Here is a 10,098-nt window from a genome sequence, read left to right on the forward strand (position 1 = left end):
GGACTTGAGAGGTTTCGTCAGCAGGGGTTTGCTGGACGCTGCTGTGATCTGGGGCATCAGGTGTTGAGTTAGGGACTAACTCTGTTGCTGGGTTTTCAGGTAGGATTTCTTGTCCATCTGACGTTAGAGTAGTTACGGTTCTCTGAGAGTGAGGTGAAGGAGTGCTGTTCTCTGTGGTTTGTTGGGTCAGGTGGTCGTTGTCTTCTCGTCCGGCTGCAAGTCAGGCTGAATCTGGTTTCTCTTTCTTTTCCCACTTCCGGTCCTCCTCCTTTTGTTGGAAGAACTCTTTCATCATCATCTTCATCAGTTCTTGTGAGTCAAAGCACGGTGAAGTCTTTTGTTCTTGCATGGATGGATTCAGTTTGAGCTCGGTCAGCTTGGAATCTTTGTGAGTTTTTTTCGTTGATTCCTTGGGCTGGTTGCTCCAGGGTGTGTTTGTCGTTTTTACCTTGGAGATTCCATTGAATTCCCATGAGCTTTTTTCTCTTGAGTTTCCAAATGAGCTTGGCTGGTTCCACGATATTTTCCCAATGTCTTTCATGAGGTCTTGATTGGTCCCATGAGTTTTCCCAGTGATGTCCAGGTGAGCATTGTCGTCCATGCGGTCCATCCCAGCGATTGTTCCTTCGTTTAGGTTGGGTACCAGCGTGGGAGTCCCATTCTCTGTTGGACGAGGATGCATTCCACTCTTTGGGTGTTGGCTTGGCATGATCTTGACGTTGGGCGCCCTCTAGGGCCACCCCCTGACTGTTGAAGTCGAGAACTGCCATGGTTTTGATGTTCTTTTCTGAAGCCATCTTCTGTTTGCAGTAGGCCTTGTGCGCCAAAGTCTCGCAGTTGTTGAGCACTCATGGTGCGTGGACATGCAAGGACGCCAAGATGGTGGCTTACCCCAGGGTGAAGATTCCTCAGGAAGAGAGTTTTAAAATTTACGTCTTCCTCCATATTCCGTTCATTGCGAGTCCCGAAGTACGCTTGTCTGAGCCAGCTGTAGAACAATTGGGAAGATTCCTGACGACATTGTTTCGTCTCCAGGGCAGCCACTAGTTCTTGTTCCGACTCAGGGTCAGCAAACTCTTTGATGAGGGCTTCTCTGAGCAGGTTGTAATCAGTCTTTGTGTGGGCCGGCTGTCGGTCCAGGAAACTGCGAACCTCTGAGCTGGATGTTGCTCGGATCAAATAAAGTCTATCTTTGTCGGTGGCACTGGGTCTCATTTCCAGATGAAAGTCGACATCTCGCAGATATCCTTTGATCTCTTGACTGCCTGGCACATTTGGGGTAAATTTGCCAGTGTTCCTAGTGAGCTTGTCGAGGTCCGTGAGGTCCAAGCCACACGATGATCTGTGACTGGCTGGAGCAGTTTCTTTTAGCTTTGTCAGGATGTAAAGTTCTTCGAGGGGAGCAGGTGGGTGTTTCAGCACTGCCCCCTCCCCCTTTTGATCATGTGTCAGTCCAGGAACAGGGGACCCGGGCCTGCTTGGCAGGGGTGAGACTGGTGCCCGTCGTGTCCTTGGAGGCTCAGGGCGCAGCTCTTAGGCATGTCTGAGTTCCTCTCTGAAGCTGTCTGACTCCTCTTTGATGTAGTCCAGCTGTCGCGTTAGGCGGCTGATCTCGTTTCTTGACTCATCCAGGTGAGTTTCAAGGGCTTTAATTCTGCTGTTCTTGTCTCTGAAGTCGGCCTTGGCCTTTTCCAGGAGCTGTTCCGCATACTGAAGCTTGTTGGAGAGATCAGCGTAGTCTGTCTTGACTTGTTCCATTTCTTGTGTAGTAGCTACTAGTGTCTCTCTTAGCCTGGTTATCTCCTCCTCTGCGCCTTTTTCCACTTCATCAGGTCCTTCCCGTCGTTCCTGAGCCTCCAGTTCTAGCTGCTTGACGTGCCGTTGTGCACGTGTTAGCTCCTGCTGGAGATGGGCGGCGTGGCTGTCGCTCAGCTTAAGGGTGGCGATGAGTGTGTGGCTTAAGGAGCGGGTGATCTTGGTTAGTTCTTTGTGACTGTAGCTCTGACTTGAGTCTTGTCTCATAAGGCTTGTTATGTTGTTCATCCAGCTGGTCCTGTGTCTGATGCTTCAGGGTTTCAGCAGCCTTAGGTAGGAGGCTGTCTGTTGCAACACTTAGCCATGTCTCCAGGTTCTCCCAGTGGCCAACAGGGTCTGTTGTGCGAGACATGTTTTGGACGTGGTGAGGGAGATCTAGAACCTAGACTGACACAGACCTTGAAGAGGAGAAAACAAAACAAAACCAAAACAAGGCAAAACAGAGGTGTAAATGTGCAATGTGACGTGTGGGTTGATGTTGAGTGTGTAATGGGCAGGTGAGTGTAGTTCTCAGCGACTGTGAATCTCTGGTGGGCGTGCTTCTAATTTGTAGTCTCTGTGGGGAAAATTAATAAGCACACACAGGTAGCACAGCTAGAGAACAGAGGGAGAAAAGAAAAGTAACAAACAGAACAAGGAACAGAATAATATTTGGCTGCTTCCACTTTTCCTATAAAAGAAAGGGTTTTCTTTTTTTTTGTAAGGAAAGATTAGAGCCACTGGTAAGATGAGAGAGAAAGACAACACAAAATAACCTTTTCTGGTTACAGAATGAGTACAATTAAAAATGTTACGTTTGATTTAGAAGGATGCTTCTAGACAGGGCTTTGTAAATTGGGATTTCTAAATACCAGGACTGTAATTGCTATTAAAATTTCTCCGGGGCGGAAGAAAAAAAAAAGATAGCAATGACAGTATTGGTTTCTCAGCTGGTAGGATTGACAACCAAACACCAATCAGAGCGTTTCTAGCTGCGTGTTCAATATTTGGCGGACGCCTATCGGTTCCTTTGTTAACCTACTTTAGCCTTAACAGGGTAGGATCCCAGGGTGAGAAGGGAAGGTAGGGTGAGAGTCAGACAATTTTGAAACAAAGTGTTCAAGTTTCACAAAATTTTGTTAAATGTTTCTAAAGTTCTCTGCTTTTATGATTCTCACAAGTACAAATCCAAAATGGCAGCAGTAGTCAAATCAGAAGAAGACAGCTGAGAGAGAGAGAGAGAGAAGAGAAGTTTTGCTCCCAATGTTAGGAAAAATGACAGGGTGGTGGCACTGTTGAAACGATACACCTAGGGGTTGGTGTTGCGGCGTCAGCAGGGTAACACTAACTAACCTAAGTATTGAGATAAACCTTAAATTTTCTTTTGGGGGTTTGCCACTAACAGGCTTAAGCCAAATGGGAAAACCTAGGAAAATTTGGGTTGAGTTAATTAAATAACTGACGGCGAGAGAAAAGAATGCCTAACAGGTAGAACCAAACTTAATTGGCAATGAAATTCAAATTTCAAATTAGGAAAAGTATTTCCTGTTTAAAATTTAATTATGTTATCTTTAAAATTGCTAAGAGCAATTCAAATTAAATGAATCAATAAGTATCTTGAAACGGGGTAGCCCAAACCCTACTTAAATGCAGAAGAAATTAAAATTTCAGAGCAATATTGACAGTTCAAGGATTAAAATCTCTAATGTTGTTGTCATTAGATTATAAGAACAATTATAATTCAGTTATCAGCAAACATTGTTGCTATGTGAAAGCAGGAACTGGACTTAATTTATGAAATTAAAGAAAAATTCCAAATCTGCAATTAATTATGAAATGAAATCAAAATGTCAAAACCATAATTACTTAGATTAATAATATCTGCTGATGTCATTAAAATCATAAGAGCAGTTATTGGTGAACTAATCACAATGTGTCATTAGAGTAATGAGGATGAGAACCATCATTAATTATTAACAGTACAACAGTGTTTCAACTGATAAGAGTAAACAAGGTAATGTTTATTACGTTTGCCTCTGTCAACATTCTTTTCAATGGGAGGAGAGGAGAAGAGAGAGATTAATAAATGTAAAAGAGAGAAAGAATGAGGTGAACGCGAGTTAAAGTTCAGATGTAACAGATGTAAAGTCACTTCAACACTTCAAACACTGCAAAACACACTGCATTTAAGCCCACAAAAATGCTCTATGCTAACCACTAGCCTTCAAGGCTACTAGCTTTGCATATGCTTCAATGTCAAGGTGTTAGCTTCAGTTAACTTAGCTCATGCTAGGCTATTTGCGTACAAATAGCTCAAATTACCCTGGAAAATGTCTCTTGGAACTTCCGGGTTATGGCTGTTACTATGGCGATGTATACTGCCCTAAGCTGGCATGTGTTATGCACGGCTTATGTTCTTTACGTGAAATGACGGCACATCTCACACTTAACAACCACAAAGCACTATTTGGATTTTATCTTTTAGCGCTGAACCATCTCAGCTCGTTAGAGTGAGGTAGATTAATCTACAGATTTACTGTAGTTAATAAAATACGTTATTGAGATCTCGGCGGATCTCAGCACTTGTTTTAGTCTACAGACAAAAACACACATGGATTTAACCACAATTCTACTTGATCAAGATTTCACAATTCTCCCATAATACAACGTTCAGACACTCTCTCTGAGCACCACGTTCCAAAGTTCACTAGTTTAAGTGAATTAACTGGCAAAAGAACATTAATTAGCAAGGTTAATGTCTCAAACCGGGGAGATACATAGACGAATTTGATGTGGAACACGCACAAACAAATCGAACTATGAAGGCCTTTATTTTAAAAGAAAGGAAAACGAGGAACACGCTCGCTTCTTTCTTGTGCGCTTTAGGCGACTTATTTTGTCTCTGCGCACAATCAAATGCTTTACTGCAGTTCAAACAACAAACAACAACTCGAGTTCGCTTCATTCATTCACACACTGGCATGCCATTATAAAAGTACCCAGTAGCACAACAAACTGTTTCTCTGTCTTTGATCTATTCTTCCGGATAAAATAGAACAAATACAACACAAAATGTCTTGGTATTATGTATTTTTAGGTCAAATTTGCCCGCTTTAATTCTCCACCATTTATGTAAGGAAATATTAGCTCATTTATTTTGAGAAGAATCGAATCTAAAGATTCGAATTGCTTTAATTGAACTGATTCCAAATTTAATTAGTTTATACTTCATCAACGGTTCGTCCAGCGAACGTAAAATTCAGTATATCCTTTCCATTCTGTTTATATTACTTCATGGCTTAATGAGAATACAAACAGAATGATAATTTATAAACTACTAGCTAGGTAGCATAGGATCTGGGCAAAGTTTAATCTTAAAATACACCACACAAGACAATACTTCTTTATAAATGAAACAAGAATTTATTGAGCTACTCTATTACATGGATCTAAAACCTAATGGACATACACATACATACACACACACACGTACATACACACACACACAGTTACTGAAGAGGATGATAACGGAATTTGAATGAAGTCCCAGGAGTAAGTTATTCGGTTAGATCGCACCAAGAAAATCACAAAAGCAGAGATGTGTCTTATCTTTACTGCTTAAGATCAATCTGCACTTATTTCAGCAAGGAATGAAGTTTGTTTGTTTTACTTGCATTTGCGCTGAAAAGCGGAGTTGGAGATTCGCTTGTTGCCTCGTCTCAGGGAATCCCCACGCCTCGGGTTGGTTGCAGATATGTCGTTTGGATGACGTCTTTTGGAAAAACCCTCCTGGTGATTGGTTGGTTGCCTGGTTACGTAGAGCTTCGGAATTCCTTCGGATAGTTTCGCGGTTTGCAAGACTTCGAAGATTCTTGGCAGTCACGAAGTTTCAACGGAGTGTTTTGAGTTCTGGATGACAAGAACGCTAGCAGCGTTGGAGTAGGTAGTTCAAGCCATGGCGAAGAAGGAAGCGTGCGCTGAATTAGTTCAGGCATTGGGGTTTTATCCAAGAGGATTTGGTCCATCCCACGACGCGATCTTCCAATGGGATGCTGTTGCAGAACTTAGACATGCCCCGTACTGTTTCTCTTTGTGCATTGATTAAGCATCCTGTGGCATCGTCATGTGAGATGAACTCCATTGTGGAACTTTGGTGAATACCTTATAAAGTGTCATAATAGGCACCCAATACAGAATTTGGACATTTCATTAGCTCCAAGTTTAAGCAAATAACGTGAGCTTTCGTTCAACACTAAACTTTCCATATCTTACACACATTTAATAGCACTATCTGCTAAAACCAGTAAAACATTGATTAAAGTTGCACCGATTACATTTGAACACATCAAACATAAATATAAGACATAAAACATATTATTTGTTAATATAATTAAACCTTCAGATTTCTCAATGGTTGTCCTTTTGAGATCATTTATTGAAAAGTTCAGTTTGTAGAAAACTTCCCAACCAAGCAGGAAGCAGAGTCATGGGATGGATCCTATATGGATCCTTTGTGTTGAGGTCCATTAATTATTAATGATTCCTGTGGGGCCGCGGGGGTTTCCATACGTTGTGATCATGAGATGCTTCTTGATACACAGGGTCCTTGTATCTTGTGAAAAGAGTTAATGTCATCAACTCTTTTAATTGGAGCACAACAAGGCTGACAGGAAGTTTACTCATGATGTCGACGTCACATAATTAGCTCCTGATTAGTTTTCTGATTTGCGGGGGTACTTTCGCCTTCGCGCAACAAAAGTCCTCTGTTGCGGAATCACGTTGTCACTTCTATTAAATGCAGACATACAACTGAGCATTGTTACTCTTTAGTTAATAATTAATGGAGTTCAGAATGTGCAGATGGGCCGAAATAGGCTCTTTTAATTCCTTTGGGAGAAGTAGCCGATTCTGCAGTTATTGGTGTGACTGTTCACCGAGGTCCTACGGGCAGCGAGGTGGAACACAGGGACCCAACTCGGGCAGCTTGTGAGTTGGCTGGAGAGGGGTCTGAGTGTGGGGTGCAAGGGTTACCTGGTTCCACAGGTTGGCAGAGGGTGCATGAGTAGGGCTTTTGTTGTCACTCTCTAACCAACCATTGCTGCCATCTGGCGAAGGAGGAGGATAAGTGAGGTCCGGTGTTTGGCCGTCTGCACCTCTCCGTGCCCTCCTAGCACCCAGAGATAGAGAAAAATCGCTCTCTTGTCAAGATTTTCAGATTCTCCACCCAGTCCTCCTCTAGGGGAAGGAGAGGTGCCTTCACCATTCCCCAAAAATCAGCTTCCTCTCTCTCTGGGTCACACGTCCCAGGGCCTCTTGCTCTTCCACTCACCACTAGGTTTGATGGGGGCCAGGACAGGTGGGGCGGCCTGCCTACGCCCAGCTCCACGGCACCACTTGCTGGGGCTGCTGCGGAAGAAGGCCAGTCGGGGACACAGGGGCATTAAGGAACCAAACTTTGTCAATGTCCCTCATAACGACCAGACACTCCTGGAGGAAACAGAGCTTAGCGCGCAGCTCCGAGACGGTCATCCGAGCCGCAACTGGTAGCCAGTGCAAGGAGATAAAGAGAGGTGTAACATGGGCTCTTTTGGGCTCGTGGAAGACCAGTTGTGCTGCTGCATTCTGAATCATTTGTAGAGGTCTAATTGTGCTTGATAGACGTCCAGCAGAAGAGCACTGCAGTAGTCCAGCGCAGAAATTACAAGGGCCTGGAAAAGAAGTTGTGCAGCATGCTCCGTTAGGAAGGGCCTGATCTTTCTGATGTTGTACAATGCAAACCTGCAAGATCAAGCAGTCTTTGCAATGTGGTCTCTTAAGGTCAGCTAGTCATCAAAGGTTACAGCAAAATTTCTGACCTAAGTTGATGGGGTAATTGTAGAAGAACCTAGCTGGATGGAGAAATCATACTGTACAGTTGGAGTGGCAGAGAAGACAAGAACCTCAGTCTTTGCCAGGTTCAGCTGTAGGTGATATTCTTTCATCCATGCCAAGATGTCAGCCAGGCAGCCTGAGATCTGTCTCCCGAGATCTTAGTACAATTCATACAGAAGTGGATTGACATCGTAACTCTTTAGACATGTTTCCCAGGTTTTTCTCTAGTATAAAAAAAAGTGTGCAATTGCATTCATTTTAAGATATGTGTCAAATCAATTGAGAAAAACTGTAAAATGTCCTATGATTATGTTGCACGTACCTATGATGCATTAAAATGTTGCCTACAGAAGCAGTTAACTAGGTGGTGGAACAGAGCAATTATATGGTGTCAGCTAGATGCGTGTTAGTGTCATGAGTGGTTGATGATTCTGCTATTTGTTTAACCCTCTGGAGTCTAAGGGTATTTTTAGGGCCTGGAGAAGTTTTGTCATGCCCTGACATTTGTGCTTTTTTCAGTTTCTTATAAAAAATCTAAATGGCTAAAGTCTAATCTCACTGCAATCAGCACAAACTGGGCTATAATAATATGTGAGCAGCATGTATGTACATGATTGTGTTTTTGAGAAAAAAAAAAATGTTATGCGTGGTTAGTGAAAAACTAAAAAATTTAAATCACTTGAATAAGGCAATAAAACACATACAGAACATTGTTTCCCGGGACTTTTGAGAACTGGAGCTTGTAGCCTAGAATTTTTCTTTCTAAATGATGTGAAAATCATCTTGTTTACTCACTTACAGAAAACAATATATTGATATAAATTTTCTAAGACACTTTTTGTTGGTAAAAGTCATATGCGAGTAGGCGTCAACTATCATGAATACCATTGTGATTCACACCTGAGAAGACAAAGGCCTGAATAATGAGCTGCATAATGAGCCTTTCAGTCAGCTGTGTGACTGAGAGGGGAAGAGTTACAAGAAAGAATGTGAGGACAAAATATATAATTTTATGTTTGTAGTTTATTTAGAATATATTTAATTATCCCACAACATAATTTAATATTCACTTGTGAGTGTAGTTAAATAGTTTATTAGGAACAATCAAAGCTGAATTTTTTGCATCATTACTCCAGTGACACAATCCTTCAGAAATCCTTTTAACAATCTTATTTTCTATACAAAAAAAAAAACATTTATTGTTATTATTATAATTATTATTATCGTTATTATTAATGTTGAAAAGAGCTGAGAATATTTTTTTCAGGTTTTTTAGAGGGGATAAATTGAAAGAACAACATTATTTGTTACAGTTACATTTATTTGTTACATTTATATTATTTACATCAAGCTTTTCAATGGTATAGTAGTGTATATTGTTATTGAAACTTCATAATATTTCACTTGTTTATACATTTAGTCAGGAATTATAGTCTGGAAAAAGTCTTTGGAAAAAGTCTAACTAGTAAAATGTTTACACGTTATGTGAAAACTAGTACAAGGTATATAATTAAATAAAAAGAGACTTACTCATGTTTATGATCTCTGCTGGATAAAGTGCTTCATTCTTTTTTTTTCCTGAGGAAATCCAAATCTCAAATCCTCAACCACATCACATCTTTTTGGGGTGAATTATGTCTTATTCCTCTTATCGCGAAGCAAACAGTAAAATAAAAAAAACTTGAACAATCTCGCTGCGTTGTCTTCTGTTGTGTGGGGGTATTCAAGCCGCGCGCTTCGGTGAAACATTATAATCTGAATAGCGCGGGGGCGTGGTCGCATTAGAAGATAATGAAGGGAGACGTGGAAAACGGACATCGCGTTGTTTTCATATGGATTACTTTATCACAGAATATTTGTTTTTGGCAGCACTTGTTTAGTTTAAAAGTAGACATGTCAGGCTTTCTATAGATATATCTCTCATGTCTCTTTGTTGAGTATTCATTAAATTACAGTTCATTTTAATGACGCGTTTGTAAATGAAGATCAGCGCAGACAAAGGCTGCAGACAGCACTCCTTGTTTGTTATCTTTACTTTATAAGTGCACAAAGTTTTGTTATTATTATGTCTGTATACAAAAAAAGAAGACCCTTTACAGATTCCATTGATGTATTGCTCTTATCTGTACGATCAAAACTGGAAGTGTAATTTAAGTTCTTTTTGGGGTTATCTGGAGAAAATGCCTCAAAACGCGTATACGCGTTAATCGACTTCAGAGGGTTAACCATAGAAAGTTGTTGGCTTCAGGATGAAGGATTCTTGGATACCAAACATCGCAACATTCTCTCCAAATCTTGGTTGGCTCGCTCAGACTGACCATTGCTCTGGGGATGATAACCCAAAGACAAGCTAACCATCGCCCCCAATAATCTACAAAACTCTTGCCAGAATTTTGACACAAATTGGGAACCCCTGTCAGAAACCACGTCCAT

General features: G+C 41.3%; 1 pseudogene; it reads right to left on the minus strand.

Moving 5' to 3' along the window:
• Positions 1-317: 317 nt before the first annotated feature.
• Positions 318-2,695, minus strand: LOC122139856 (annotated as a pseudogene).
• Between the last annotated feature and the right edge of the window lie 7,403 nt (positions 2,696-10,098).

This window comes from Cyprinus carpio, chromosome B15 (assembly GCF_018340385.1).
Source record: "Cyprinus carpio isolate SPL01 chromosome B15, ASM1834038v1, whole genome shotgun sequence".
Classification (NCBI taxonomy): Eukaryota; Metazoa; Chordata; class Actinopteri; order Cypriniformes; family Cyprinidae; genus Cyprinus; species Cyprinus carpio.